General features: G+C 43.2%; 1 protein-coding gene across 3 annotated transcripts in view; it reads left to right on the top strand.

Moving 5' to 3' along the window:
• Nucleotides 1-16,205, top strand: part of LOC120919291 — a 109,792-nt gene extending 93,587 nt beyond the window's left edge. For all 3 annotated transcript variants that reach the window (XR_005744549.1, XR_005744548.1, XR_005744547.1), the window contains 2 exons: nucleotides 12,676-12,884; nucleotides 15,427-16,205. The gene's annotated coding sequence lies outside the window, so the exon portion shown is untranslated. The remainder of the gene's footprint in view (nucleotides 1-12,675; nucleotides 12,885-15,426) is intronic.
• Nucleotides 16,206-16,516: the final 311 nt, after the last annotated feature.

Here is a 16,516-nt window from a genome sequence, read left to right as displayed (position 1 = left end):
GCCGCTCGATTAGTGACTGGCAAAAAAACATGGGAATCAATCTCACCTTCGCTGAGATCCCTTCATTGGCTGCCAGTAAAAGACAGAATCACTTTCAAGGCACTCTGCCTAACGCATAAGTGTATTCACGGAAACGCCCCCCAATACCTATGCGAAAAAATAAAAGCCCATAACCCAAATCGCATTCTGCGATCCACAAATCAAAACCTACTCCAAATACCCAAAGCCAAATACAAGTCCAAAGGAGATCGAAGATTTGCAGTCCAAGGACCTCGGCTGTGGAATGCGCTACCAACTACCATCCGACTGGAGTCGGACCACTTGGCCTTCAGGAGAAGGATTAAAACCCATCTCTTCTGAGGTCAAATAGGGTTCCTTTCCCACGGAATGGAAACAGCGCCCAGAGGCGATTCAGTTCGCATGTGCTGCGCTTTACAAGTGTTTCACTCACTCACTCACCATGTCTGGTTCATTTCCAGCTGACCGGCTTGAAGTGCCTCTGCCCGCTGCTCGGCTTGAAGTGCCGCTGTCCCAGCCTGATGACCCGCTGCTCAGCCTGGTGACCCAGAGTCTGCTGCCTAGCCCGATGATATGGTCCCTGCTAAACCTGTTCCTGATGCCCAGCTTACTGCTGATGTTTTCCTGATGGATGCTCTTTTTGCGCGGTTTCAATCCTGCTTTTCACCCAGCCTGAATCGAATGCCCCTTCGTGGTCTGCCTCCAATGGGTTGTTGCCCTGCTAATTTAAACTTCCTGACCCTGGTGGTGGGTCCTATTTTCAGACTCTGGTGGCATGTCCCCCAGTGAACTAAAGGACTCTGGCCTAGGAAGTGCAAAGAAGTCTGCAGACTCAACAGGTTGCTTCATATGCACTGAAAGCCAGCTATGTTAGAATCCATACTTTAACCACTTAAGACCCGGACCATAATGCAGCTAAAGGACCAGGCCCCTTTTTGCGATTCGGCACTGCATCGCTTTAACTGAAAATTGCGCAGTCGTGCGACATGGCTCCCAAACAAAATTGGCGTCCTTTTTTCCCCACAAATAGAGCTTTCTTTTGGTGGTATTTAATCACCTCTGCGGTTTTTATTTTTTGCGCTATAAACAAAAATAGAGTGACAATTTTGAAAAAAATGCAATATTTTTTACTTGTTGCTATAATAAATATCCCCCAAAAATATATAAGAAAAACAATTTTTTCCTCAGTTTAGGCCGATACGTATTCTTCTACCTATTTTTGGCAAAAAGCGTTTATCGATTGGTTTGCGCAAAATTTATAGCGTTTACAAAATAGGGGATAGTTTTATTGCATTTTTATAACAAATTTTTTTTTACTACTAATGGCGGCGATCAGCGATTTTTTTCGTGACTGCGACATTATGGCAGACACTTCGGACAATTTTGACGCATTTTTGGGACCATTGTCATTTTCACAGCAAAAAATGCATTTAAAATGCATTGTTTACTGTGAAAATGACAGTTGCAGTTTGGGAGTTAACCACAAGGGGGCGCTGATGGGGTTATGTGTGACCTCATCTGTGTTTCTAACTGTAGGGGGGTGTGGCTGTAGGTGTGACATCATCGATTGTGATTCCCTATATAAGGGAACACACGATCGATGACGCCGCCACAGTGATGAACGGGGAAGCTGTGTTTACACACAGCTCTCCCCGTTCTTCAGCTCCGGGGACCGATCGCGGGACTCGAGTCCCGACAACAAATGTTCAATGGGAGATTGTTGTCGGAAATTCTGGCCGTGTAGGCTCCATCGGACATTTGCTGCCGGAATTTCCGACAACAAAAATTTGAGAGCTGGCTCTCAAATTTTCCGACAACAAAACTTGTTGTCGGAAATTCCAAGCGTGTGTACGCAATTCCGACGCACAAAATTCCACGCATGCTCGGAATCAAGCAGAAGAGCCACACTGACTATTGAACTTTTTTTTGGGCTCGTCGTACGTGTTGTATGTCACCGCGTGTTTGACGTTCGCAATTTCCGACAACATTTGTGTTACCGTGTGTATGCAAAACAAGTTTGAGCCAACATCCGTCGGGAAAAAAAAAACACGGTTTTGTTGTCGGAATGTCCGATCGTCTGTACACAGCATAAGAGTAGGTGAGCCTGCTCCTCCTGCTGTAGCAATACCTACAACACAAACCAATTAATAGGGGTTAGAATGCTCATATGTAACCACCTACAGCTTTAGATGATCAAACAAGGGGCAAGACTATATTAATATAAAGGCCCAATATTGATGACAACACTCATACCTTCTGAGAAGCTCTACCGGGAAAACTCCACCGTGACTCTTGCTGTACACAGCAATGGCAGCGTTCGAATAGCGTGGGTGCCGCGCCTGATATATGCCCCAAAGCAGGTTTGGTTTACAGTTTTTCTCTATTGTTTTGGCTCATTTCTTGAAACAGAAATTAAATTCTCAAAACTCTAAGATCATTTGGCATAACAGTCTTACAGTTTAGCACAACACTATAACTCACGTGCAAAAGCTCATATCTTTCCCAAAACTGTTCACTCATGCTTCAAAACCATATTAATTTCCCATATAAAGAGTCAGTACCTTCAAAATGGCAAATATTCTTCTCAATTGCTTTGGCTCATTTCTTGATACAGACCGGACGTTCTCAGCTCTCTTGGTGCTTTTGCCAAAATAACCTGGATGGTTCGGCACAACACCATGGTTCATCTTCAAAAGTTCATATCTTTCCCAAAACAGTTCACTCATGTGTCAAAACTAAATTTCTTTCTCATTCAAATAGTCAGTGCCCCCAAAATGCTTCATCCCTTTGGCATTGTGTAAGCACCACAAGTCAAAATGTTTAGATGTTTTGTCTCTATGGTAGAGGACCATTGAAATATCCCTCATGTCCACCTTTCAGTCTTAGCCCAGTCCTTCATTGACAATGGTTACTGTACAGTTTTTGTCTAGCTAATTGAATACAATTGTGTATAAAACTGAAAAAAAAGAAACGATTTTAGGGTAAGGCCCCGTACAGACAACCGAACATGTCTGCTGACCAGTTTCAGCAGACATGTTCGGTCGTCTGTACAGCCAAGCGGACAGGATTCCAGCGAACATTTGCCCGCCGGGCCTTTTTCGAGCGGGCAAATATTTCTAAACATGTTTAGAAACAGCCCGCTGGAATCCTGTCCGTCGGACATGTTCGGTCGTCTGTACAGACCTACCGTACATGTCCGAGCGGCCGCCATCCCTCGCATGCGTCGAATGACTTCGACGCATGCGTGGAAGCATTGAACTGGCAGGGCCGCGCACGCCACCGCGTCATCGTCGGGGGGGCCGGGGGGGGGCGTCGCCGCGTATCGAGTACGCGCGGATTTCTGTATGATGGTGTGTACAGCCATCATACAGAAATCTCCGGGCAGACATGTACGCTGAAAACGGTCCGGCGGACCATTTTCATCGTACATGTTTGCCCATGTGTACAAGGCCTAAGAGTCACCTCCAAGGTTTGACATCACACATTGCACTCATACTGCCAAGGAAAAATTACTTTACAGTATTGTAACCATTATCATTCACACACAAAGTACCTTCCATACTTCAGAGTAAAAAGAAAATGTATATAGCATAATATATACGGAAATATAAATACACAAACATAAAACAAGGAAAATTACATTTAGCCTACAATGCTGTAAATAAAGCTGGAGTTTTACAACTACTGTAACATCTCTTCACTGGTCGCTGTCCTCACCCTCCCTCTCCTGTCCACCGTCCTCACCCTCCCTCTCCTGGGCACCGTCCTCACCCTCCCTCTCCTGTCCACCATCCTCACCCTCCCTCTCCTGGCCACCATCCTCACCCTCCTGCCCATCCACACGCTGCTGTCTGTCTGGCCACAGATTTTCGTCAACATCACAGTGTATATTCTCCCTTGCGATGCAACGAGGGAAGAAACGGTGTGCATGTTGCAACCATCCCCTACACTGATCTCCTGTAATATCCTCACAGGCAGCATCCATTGTATGGATCAGGGATCTCTGATCTTGAGCCCCGATGCTCATACACTCTCCACCTCCAAGCGGAGAAAAACTCCTCAATAGGATTGAGGAAAGGAGTGTAAGGTGGTAGGAACACCATATCCATCCTTGGATGAGCAGTGAACCAGGCCCTGATAAGCGGGCCATGGTGAAAATTCACATTGTCCCATACAATTATATATTGTGGTAGGTGAGGCCCTATGAGACCTCTCTCATTTTCAGGGATCAAATCCAAATGAAGGTGGTCCAAGAAGATGAGGAGCTTCTGTGTATTGTATGGGCCAAGACTGGGGATGTGAGTGGCCACACCATTCTCATAAATGGCAGCACACATAGTTATATTGCCCCCTCGCTGTCCTGGGACATCCACCGTGGCCCGGTGGCCAATAAAATTACGGCCACGTCTTTGGCCCTTGGCCAGGTTGAAGCCAGCCTCATCCACATACACGGGTATGTGAGAGGTCTCGTTTCCTTCCAGTGCCATTATTCTCTACAATAGAGTAAAAAAAGAAAACATCAAATCAGTCATACAGAAGAGTCATACACTAGAGTTACAGACAGCTACATAGGAATGTTCTATGTTCCACAAGTTCAATATACTACTGGACAGTATTCCAGTGGTTCCAAACCTGGGTTACATGTTCTTCTCAGAATTGGGGACCCAGTCGAATACTGGGGCCCCGCCACAGCTTTAAATGTTCCGGGCCAACATGGTCCCGGAACCAGGAACACCGGGTGGCACGCGCACCCCTGTCTGGTAGGCCATCTCGCCGGGGGGCCGTGATGTGTGGTCACCCTAAAGGTGGGTGCCACCTCAGGAAAAGAACCCCGCCTCAATGGCGTCTGCTCCAGAAGTACCCTCCCCCAGCATGCCCCGTGAGAGAAACTCCCTCCCGATTTGCTGCTGGCAAGAGGCACCCCAGCCTGGACTCCACTGCCGCCCCGGGGTGGTATGACACCCCAGCAACCACAGAATGGACCCGCAGCACAGCCCAGCTGAAACAGAGACCCTTTGTAAAATTGCAATCAGAATCAGAGTCAACTACACTCTGATTATCCCTTAACTTTTACAGTAATAGCACCGGTACTTGGAAGTACACAGGCGCTACATCTACAATATTTTTCTTGTCATTGTTAGTATCATACGTAACATCCCACTGAGGTAAGATACTGTTATACTGTAGGCCTATCACACACACTAAATGAATATAAATGAATATATTTGTTGCTCTATGCACAGTGTCCTGTCCTGTACATTATATAATACCATCATTGATTGTGAGGCCATGGTTGATGACATGGTCTATAATTGTGGCCCGAATTTTATCAGGGACAGCATGGTGTCTTCATGGTGTCTTCGTGCTCCTCGGCCTCTTCCCCCTATTTCACCACCACACACCCTTACTCCTCTTCTTCTTCCTCGAGCAGGCAGTTGCCATTGTTCATTTACTTGGCCATGTGCCTCCATGATCAGAAATTGTACTGGTCCTGCATGGTCAAGCTCTATATATACATGTTTGGCAGCATTCACAATCATGGACAGCACCTGTCAGGTACAGTAACTAAACATACTGTTTGATTGGTCATCTGAGACCAACTCCAACTCCTCCTTCGTTAGTCAAGTTCTAGTTGCACCCGACTGTCAATTGCTGTAATCATTTTATCAAATGTTCCAAGAGATTCATATATGGTATTCATGGTATTATGTTCCTGAATAATTTTGACAATTGAACAGACTATTGTGCATGTGATGACTTAAACAATGAAATGACGCTGACACGTTTTGGAGAGAACGACCATTAGACTGAAGAAATGACAATCAGTTTAGATCAACAAGATCTATTCAATTGGAAATTGTGCTAAATGTAGGCTACTTGTACTAAATCATTTGAAAGATGTACTGAGAAAGTGAGACATGTACTGAGACATTTGCAATTTGATGAAATGAATGAGAAATGCCATTCAGTTGTGAACAATTGCGAAGTGGTTTGGAGATTTGTCCATGTTGTTTTGAGAATGTCATTTCTGTTTCAAGAAATGAGCCAAAACAATGGAGAAAAACTGTAAATTCATGAAGAAAGATTATTTGTTTAGCACCCTCTACCGTAGGTAGGTGCTAGAATAGGATCTTTCTAGGGAAACTGTCAGCGCAGGTAAGCAGGTACATTTAGGCAGGTCTATGCTTCAGGCTAGGCCTGCTTGTTTTGATCTGGGGGCAGGGAGTGGTTAGTGTAGCAGTGGGTGTGACCACCTGTGCTCTAGATCTGAGGCGCCTCCCCTGCTTTCTGGGAGATTGTTCTGGAAGAGGGGCAGGGCCTAGGCCTGGAGGGGCAGGCAGCTCATGTGAGGAGCCCTGACCAATCCCCACTCAGTTTAAGCTGAGGTGACATGCCACTGGGGAGGAGTTGTCAGCCGGGTGACTTCTAGAATGGAGTACTAGACAGTGGCAGAAGGTGGCCCCCATCTGGGGGGGGGGGTGCGCTGAACGCGGAGGAGCCTGGGAGAGCTGTGAGGGAACTTCACCCTTACATAGTCATGGGTGAAATCCTAATCTTTACACGGTCATAGACGAGGAGTTCCTGGAGCAGAGAGGCTGGAGAGAGGCTGTTGGAACAGATGTTTAGATAAAGTTCTCCATCATGGACTCGGGGCAGGTGAAGGTCGTTGAGTGTACCACAGGGGAGTGCTGGGTGCGGAGGCATGCCAGGAAGTCTGATAGGGAACTTCATCCTTACATTGTCATGGATGAAGTCCTCATCTTTACACGGTCATTGATGAGGAGTCCCGGAACAGAGGAGAGGCTGTGGGGAATTGTGCCAAATCGATGCGGCCTGAGGGCGCAGGATTTGCAAGTCGGGATAGCTGGGATCAGTAGTCCACCAGTCAGTACAAGCTGTTAAATCATTTGGCCTCCGGGGAGAGGTATTGCAGGCCTCTGGCCTAGTAATTATGCAGAAACTACAGCCAGCAAGTTGGGATTATTAAGAGTGATTCCTTTTTGCCATAATAAGGATGATGAGACGAGATCTAATAGTTTTACAGTGATACAGTAGTTCTACATTGGTAGTTATGTGCAGGGGGAGTGAAGTCCTGGGAGCAACAGTCTGCAGGAGCTAGTGCAGAGGAGAAGGAGCAATAATCTGCATGGTGATATGCAGGAGAAGAGACTGTAAATGTTAGACGTACATCAGTTCTTCAAGGCTAAATAATTTGACGAAATATGATGGCGAAGCAACATGTTCTATGGGCATCCCATATCCCCCTTTCCCCTACCAAGGTATATCCCCCAATAAACAAAAACAAAACAACGCAAATGACTGTTCATTGTCTCTGAAGTGATAGATGGAGGTCTGGCAGCTGGGTGATATGGTGGATGTTAGTTACTAGTAGCAACCAACATTTCATAACAGAAATGAAGAAAAACATGTTTTTTCAAAAATGTTCATTAATTTAGCAAAAAATAAATAAAAAACCCGGTGGTGATTAAATACCACCAAAAGAAAGCTCTTTTTGTTTGATAAAATGATTTGTTGCATACACAGCACAAAAACAATGTTTCAGTCACTAGCCTTGAACAGAACTATGTATACTAAGTATCATTTTGAAAAACAAGTGACCAAAAAAACAAAAATGTTTCAACAAGGATATATCTTGAGTGAAAAACAGAGAGCTTAGAAAATAGTGCAGGGAAAAAAAGAGAACAAACTCTCAGTACTGCACATAAAGAATACATGTCCAGTAACTTTATAAATGGTGGTGAAACAGTTCCTGACCAGCTCTCTATTATTCCTTGTATGATGTGTTTACACTGTTTTGTGAATAGACACCCACTGGATTATGGGGTGCTCTTTCCCCTGTCATCATCACACATATTGGGAACTAGTAAATATTTTCTATTAGGGGCCACCTAAAAAAGAATTTCTGCTTGGCCACCCTGCCACCCTCTCCTTTGAGGGAAGCAGGTACATAGTTATGACAGGTACCAGCTCCCATTTCCGCTGGGATTGCCTAGGTGTTCCAGGCAGAAGTTTGGCCCCTTCCTGCCTGCCTACAACCTCCTGATAATGTGTGGGCTTCAGAGGACCTTTCATATAGCGCAGTGAAGCTCACACATGTGGGGATATGGCTGTGGATCTGCAGGGGATCACAGCCAGCCATAATGGCACTGGGGGCAAAATGTGATATGCAAATAAGAGCAGGTGCACAGATTCAAATGCCAGCCGTGTGCATTCGGATTCATGCACTTGCTCCTGCCCACATGTCAAAATTTGACATGCGTCCTGGGGGATTTCAGACTTGGGGACTTTGAGAAAAATAATTGAGGGGGGGGCACTCACAGCAAGATTGGTCTAACAGTGGAGGGGATTTACATTTTGACCCTATACGCTGTGTGCATGGTAACATATAGCACAGTCCTTGTACTCAAAAATATTCTTTAGTTACTGTGCCACAAGTAAAAGTCTAACGGGTCTGTAAAAATATTATTATATTTAGATGGACTCATGTGCTGCTATGTGTGAGCTGTGTATTAGATCAGTGGTGTGGAACTGTTACAACCCCCCAATCAGAGTACTCAAACACCAATAAAACAGAATAAATGAAAATACAAAAGTGGTGCGTTGCTCATTTTAAATAAAAAAATGATCTAAATACTCTGTAATGTATACTTGTGTTAACAAAAGCAGGTATTAAACTTATGGACCGTAGGCAATAACTAATATCCTAACCGGATGTGACGTCATCAGCTCCACTCAATGCGTTGTGTTGCTGGTATTTACTCATGACAATGACTACCAGTAAACAGTGAGCAGCTTTAAATTGCTGGCGGAAATCGCTAAGCTCCTGAGGAAGTCACAGGACAGCAGAGCCTGTGATGTCACATCCAATTAGGATGAAATACTGGAAGTGTGGTGAGTAAATGGCTACTGGTTTATCTGGCACACAGTAATTTTAAACTTATGTCAGTGCAACTTGGATTTAAATAAATGGTTTTAACTCTCTAAATGTGTTACACTATGAGAATGTCCCTGTTGTATGTTTGAGTGACACGGAGTGGAGGCAGCAGGACCCAACATGAGAAGTGGGCACTAATAGCATGATGGTGGATCTGAAAGGATTTTATATCTAAAGTGTATTGACCTATATTGTTATAGGTCAATATTTAAGGTGAGCGAGCACTGCACCTAAAGTTGGAATAGTGGCATATTGGAACCAACGCTGAAGATTATCACATTTTGATTGTTTGGAAATCTGATGCACTGTAGATCACAAGTGGATATTTTTTTACATTATTATACGATTCTGTTCAGAGATATCGGTTAAAGAAGAGCACATCGCACTTTGTTTATTTGATTTGTTTTATGCACTATTATAGTGTATGCATGCACCTTATTGCTTACTGTCTGTAAGTGTTAATACATGCTATTGTTAACACAAGTATACATCACAGAGTATATCGATTCATTTTTATTTAACCACTTCCATACAGGGCATTTCACCCCCTTGCACCTTGAATGACAAAACTGTACCCAAATGAAATCTTTGTTTTTTTTCCCCCCCACAAAAAGAGCTTTCGTTTGGTGGTTATTGATCATCTATGCGGTTTTTATTTTTTGCGCTATAAACAAAAGAAGAGCGACAATTTAAAAAAAAACACAATATTTTTTACTTTTTGATTTAATAAATATCAATTTTAGAAGAAAAGGTGTCATATGACGTCCACCCGGAGAGAGGGAGGGTTCCTGCCGGCGTCATTTTATAATGGCCCCGTAAGGATATACATGTATATGCATTTATTCTAACAGGGTTCTGTATTGCATAAGGTGCAGGCATTAGGACAGTTAATTACAAGGAATTACCTCAGTCCCCAAGCCCCCCAATTCCCCTCCCCTAGTACAGCTCTCCCTCCAGCACAGATTTCCCTCCCCCAATACAGATCTTTCTACTTAATGAATCCCCCTCACCAAGAGGGGCATCAGAGTAAAAGGAAGTCGTGTGTTATGTTACTAGGGCCAAAGAAGAGTTAGGCCCCTTTCACACCAGCGGACCGCATGTCCGCTTTTTCATCCATCCCTTTGCGGATGATAAAAGGGACATACATTGGTTATAAATCAACAGAAAATGAACATACCCCCGATAGATGTGCTGTTAGATAGACCTAGGGATCCTGTAAGTGGTCACTCCTCCTATACGAGGTTACTGCGGTAGCCAAAACATACATGCAAAAAAATACAGTAAACTTTGTTTGCTGGTGCAACATTGCCTGGCATTTATTAGTTAGTTTTTGTGATTGGCTATTGGTAGCTTTTTTGCTGTGATTTTATTTATGTAGGGATTTTCTATACAACTTATTAAAATGTATATCTTCTATCAATATCCTGAGTATTGTCCATCACTGTCTATAGTAGCTTCCTTTATCTTCAGGGTCTCTCTGCTTCTTGGACATACATTGGTCCCTATGAGATCGCGGATGTCAGCGGATGAAACCCTACTTTTCCATCCGTCTGTGAATCGGATCGGGTGAACACGGGCACACAGTCCGTGTTCATCCGATCCCCCCATAGGGGAGAGCGGAGAAAAGACAGGGTGGTCCCTGCACAGTGTGCGGGGACCGCCCTGTCATCTGCCGGCTCAGCGGCTATCAACGGAGCGATCCCTGCTGAGCATACGGAGGTTTACGGGGCGGATCATTACTGATCCGCCCCATGTGAAAGGGGCCTTAAAGAGAAACTCTCCCTTTTTAAACTGTCGTTGCATGTTTTGAAGTCTCACAGGCAGCAGGAGTTGTGTTCTGTCAGCGCTAGCTGCAGTGCCGCAGACAATCTGGATGGGTTTGGACCCCCCTTTCCCCCAACCCTATATTATCTACAGCCCTGAATTATACATGGAAAATAAATAAAGCAGTGCACAGAGCGATTTCAGCAGTTTAGTAACTTTATTCATTCTAACAAAAGCATTCACATACATTTAAATTAGCGAACTCCAGCCACAGCAATGGAGCAGGAGCATCACTGGGTGTTGACAAGTGGAGGAGAAGAGAAGGATCCAGGATTTTCAGCCTCAACCCAAAGCCGATGTATGAGAGCAGACAGCAATAGCAGCACATTAGTCATTGTGGACTAGAGCTGGGACGCTGGGAAGGGAGAAAGGTCCAGCATGTACTAAACTGTCAGCCTTGTACAGAATAAAGGCAACGCATTTCTGGGCTTTTTAGCCACTTTCTCAAGCCAGGCTACATGTAGGTAGATGCTTTCTTTAGATTAAATAAAGTTTCTAAACTGCTGGCATTGCTCTGCACTCTGCCTTTTTTGTTTTACCTGTTCTAAGCCGGGACCTTCCCAGCTTTGTGGTGGCTGCTGAGATTGATATATGGCTGACCCCTGTGAACGTAAAAAATAAATAAAAATATAATACCCCTTATTATCTCCCTATCTTATATTACAGATGCTGTAAGACTTTGTTTATGACTAGATACAGGAACTTAGGTTTTTACATTTGATGTCATATGCTCACTTGGACTCTATACCAGGTTCCCTTTTTAGCAGTACAATTTTTGATTTACCCTGATTCACACATAACTGCCACACTGCACAGCCAGACACGTCACTTCTCTATTTTCTAGTTCAGCAATGCAGCGCCCTGCATCGCCTCCAGCATGCGCACTAGAAAATAAAGTGATCAAGAAAGTGGAATCAAAAAGTAGTAGCCTGGTCTACCTGGTAATGCTTGGTGGCCGAAATGTGCAATTCATAAGAGTAGCAATAAAGAAAAAAAAAAAGTCCATGATGGGTAAAATAGTAAGCAAAGATTAAACATATAGTATTTGTATTTTAGCTGTCTGGAATTCAACTTTAAAAAGTGTTTCTAAACCCACAACAGTAAAATAAGTATGTACAGTATATGTATGCAGTAAAGCATGCTTGTTATACTCACTGTTGAACCTAAGGGGTTAATCATCTGCATTGTGTAAAAAGGCTGTTTGATCCTGTCTTCTCTGATCCTCCCCTTCTTCCACAGTCCCCTGTCTATCTGCTGATAGAACAGAGCCTTGGGGGCAAGCTGCACATGCTCAATTTGGTGTGTATTGCTAGAGAGTTATTTTTTTGGAGAGTGCATGTGATCAGCACAGGGCCAATCAGCACTGACCAGACAGAGGGTCGTGGGTCCTGCAGCCTAATAGGACAATCAGGGGAGAATGAAAACGCATCCTACAAGCTTTAACCAGTGCTTGGCTGTATACTGATAGAAGTCACAAGACTGCTCTAACTGCTGATGAGAAAATGTATTTATCAGTTTATATTTACTAAAATAATTGCATTTCCATGTTCTGTGTACTGTGGGGGACCAGATACAGTGAATGCAGGGTCCTGGATTTAGTAACACTTTAAGATTTGTAGCCATGTTGTGCAGCTGGGGTGGATAGACCACAAGAATATGGACATTACTTTACATACCCTTTGACCGGTGAAACCATTCCTGTGTGAGTGCTTCAATTGTGTATTTAGCCTTTTAGCTAGTGTTACTTTTTGATGTACTTGAGTTATACAAAAAGAGGATTCTACTCTTTAAGGAAGTGGAGGTTTTGTGCTAAAATCTGGTTCTCTTTTGCTGTCCTTTCATATTGTGACTAGCGTATCATGTTGTCTGTTACTTAGGCAGAAGATCCTCACCCCAGAGAACGATACAAAGGGGGGACCTTTGAAGCTTACTTACCTGAAAACAGAGAAGGGAAGAAGCTGCTTTCACTTTTAGAGAAAGCTTTGAACCAAAACTTAACATTTAAAATTGAACCAAAGAAGGACGGAGATTTTGTGACATGGCACAAAATTCCTCATAAGACTTCCCTATCTGGAGGGAAGGCAATGTAAGTATGGCCTGAAGATTCTATTGCTCGTATTTCCCAGTGTTTGTTAACAATGTACTACATTTTGAAATTTTGAAATGCCTACTGGTTTCTCTCTGGCACCATTATACCTCTTTAGGACAACCTCAGATCATGTTTGCATAATAGATAGTTACTTTAAAGTCAATCTGTGTTCAGGCTAAGGACATTGAAGTATTTACAGTACATTATACATGATATCGAGCAGTAAATTAAATAAAAAAACAAGACCTGCTTGACCTCTTTAACTGTAAGCATTGTGGAGCAATTAAAGGGGTTGTAAAGGTTTGTTTGTTCTTTTCTAAATAGGTTCCTTTAAGCTAGCGCATTGTTGGTTCACTTACATTTTCCTTCAACTTCCCTTCGAAATATTTTTTTTCTTTGTCTGAATTTCTCACTTCCTGTTTCTCCTCAGTAAGCTTTCCACCATCATCCGAGCGGTGGAAAGTCAGTCAGAACAGTTAGTGAGAAATTCAGACAAAGAAAAAAAACATTTAGAAGGGAAATTTAAGGAAAAGGTAAGTGAACCAACAATGCACTAGCTTAAAAGAACCTATTTAGAAAAAACAAACAAAAAAAAAACGAACCTTTACAACCCCTTTAATCACATTTCACAGTAGAAATGTTGTATCAGCAGCTTAGCCCCCCCCCCCCCTAAGAGCTTATTCACACAGGGTCATAGATCCATACATCCTTGCATGGGGCCGTATTTATCCATTAAGGAGGTACAGGTGGTCTGCACAGCCACATGCTGCCCCCTCATCCCTGGGGTATACAGGTGGAGACCGTAATCCAATCCACTACCATGGGAAATCCATCTTTGGTTAGTTGAGGGCAGAGGCCAGAAGAACCCTGCCCTGTTGCCAGCCCTTCTGCTGGGTTGCTGTCAGTGGAGACCGCAGGCCCATCCACCGACACCAGCTCAAGCTGCAGTTGTGAGGTGCTGATTGCATTCTATCCCTGGAGCGCCTGCAGAGTTGATTGCTGTGTGCAGAGGCCAGTAGCGTTCTGCACTGTTGGCTTCTGTGCTGGACCATAGCAAATGGCTTGCTATAGGTGCTCTCGGAGAAAAGGAGAAGTTGAAAGCACCAGCGGGGGGCACCAGAAGAGGAGGTGAGGGGCCATTCTGTGTATAATTATGTTTTTTGGAGGGGAAGAAAATTATGCCTTTAAAATCGTTTTAATTAAGGAATCCTCCTCCAGTAGCCCTGACAGCAAAAATACAAGTGAAGGCTTTTAATTACACAGGGTTAACAGAGAGAAAAACAGCAGCCAGCAGATGTGAAGTACAAAAAAAAAAAAAAAGAATGGGGCAGATCCACAGAGATCTGCACCCGCGCAGCGTAACAGAGATACGCTACGCCGCCGTACCTTACCTGGCGTTATTTCGAATCCTTAAAGTTTTTGCGCCGTAAGTTATGGTGGCGTAGTCCATCTCTGACGGCGGAATTCAAATCGGCGATTAGGGGGCATTTCATTTAAATGAAGCGCATCCCCGCGCCGAATAAACTGTGCATGGTCCGTTTCTAAATTTCCCGCCGTGCATTGCGCTAAATGACGTCGCTAGGACGTAATTTTTTTTATTTAGACGTGAATTACGTACATTCCGATTCACGGACGACTTACGAAAAAAATAAAAATAAATTCAAATTAAACGCGGGAACGACGGCCATACTTAACATGGCAAATCTAACTATACGCTGCAAAACACCAGCTTTAACTATACGCCGGAAAAAGCCGACTAGAGACAACGTAAGAGAATGCTACGGCCGCGCGTAGGTTCGTGGATCGTCGGAAATAGCTAATTTGCATACCGGATGCGGAAAACAACGCAAACTCCACCCAGCGGACGCCGAAGTATTGCATCTAAGATCCAAAGCCGTACACCTGTCGGATCTAACCCAGATGCCGTTGTATCTTGGTTTGAGGATTCAAACTAAAGATACGGCGCAGGAAATTTGAAAGAACGCCGGCCGCCGGCGTACTCTCTCTGTGGATCTGCCCCAGTGTGTTTTAAATTGCATAACATCCTATGTAATTGCTGTGGAGTCTATTACTGCAGTAACTGCATGATGATTGGCCTATGCATTAGCAGGCTGTAGGTTTAACTGTGTTAGAACACCATAGATCTTTATAATGAGACTTCTTTTGAAATGATGGGAAAACTTGTATCACTCACAATTGTTATTAGACCCAAGTTCATTGTGTTTGAGTTTAATGTAAAGATTTCAAGAAAATAACAAAATAACAACTTTACATCATGCAGTGGTGAGTTAAAGGTAGGGTCGGCTCTATAGAATAAGTTAAAAGGCTGCTGATCTTTAAAAATAATACAAATGTCATAAATTCCAGTTATCAGTAGTAGCAGCCTGGGTTAGGTTCTTTCCTTTCCAATACATTCTAAACAAGATCCCACAACAGAAATAAGGAGAATACATAGGCACTATGGTAATGTATGAAAATGTGTTTTTATATTGGATATTTATAAAGGAGGTATTTCAGCCATTGTGTTTGCTGTAAACAGGAGAGGATACCCAGATTCACAGTACATGAAGAATACAATAGCTTTACTGAAGACCTTGGGTATTGAATGAGAAGAGAACATCTAATCTGCAACCAAAGCAAAGCGTAACATTTGTTTCTACTCTTTTATATACGTTTCCTTTGTACTTGAGAATCAGTATACATTTATCATAAGCTGAATATTTAATGGAAAACATGATTGTTAAATGTTTGACTGTTACAGGTCTTGTCATGTAATATACGCTACCAGTCAATGAAAATCAATAGACAGGATCCAGTACTATTCTAAAACTGTTATCAACCTATATTATTGTGCTGGGAATCTTCACTCACAAAATTGTGAATACTCATTTTTAATTATGCAATCATGTGAAAAGCATCTACACACAGTTTGGTATTTAAAACATAACTAAAGGGAGCTATACTTGACTTTCCTCCAATGGTCTCTCACCAGCATCTAGGTAAGTATTGTATTACATGTCTCTTCTGCAATAAAGAGCCCGCTTTCTCACAGTGATGAACAGGGGGACTTTAGTTCAGCTCTAAAGTGAACAGAAATGATTTTTTCACATAATTGGATAAGTAAAGTGAATAGTAGTGTTTGGGTGAAGGTTCACAACTCAGGTATCACTCCTGCTAGAACAGGCATACAGGACCAGCAAACAAGTGGTTCTCTTCATTCCCATCATAATAACCCACATTACCTGCAGCACCTAGTATCTTCAGTCTTTCCATCCCACATTTGGGCTCATCTGCAATGAAAATCTCTTTCCTGATTTACATTTTGGGGAGTTCCAAACCCCCGCTATGAGTGATTATTGAATACAGAGATGTGATAGAATCTGTGTCACTCACCAGCAATTTATCATTATTATTACATTAACAAGGCTTGTGTGTATATATTCAACTGAATGAGGAATGAGTTTAAGCACACCTGCCTTACTGGGAAATACTTAAGGTGCCATTGCTGGTGTTCTTCTGAAAAGGTTAGTCTTCTTACTAGATTCAGTACTGACCAAATTATTGACCTGGAAGAAGCATTCTAAAAGTGAAGTTAGAATTTCCAATGGGCTTACATGAAATTGTTAAAG

This window comes from Rana temporaria, chromosome 12 (assembly GCF_905171775.1).
Source record: "Rana temporaria chromosome 12, aRanTem1.1, whole genome shotgun sequence".
Classification (NCBI taxonomy): domain Eukaryota; kingdom Metazoa; phylum Chordata; class Amphibia; order Anura; family Ranidae; genus Rana; species Rana temporaria.
This window is presented reverse-complemented; position numbering and strand designations above follow the sequence as displayed.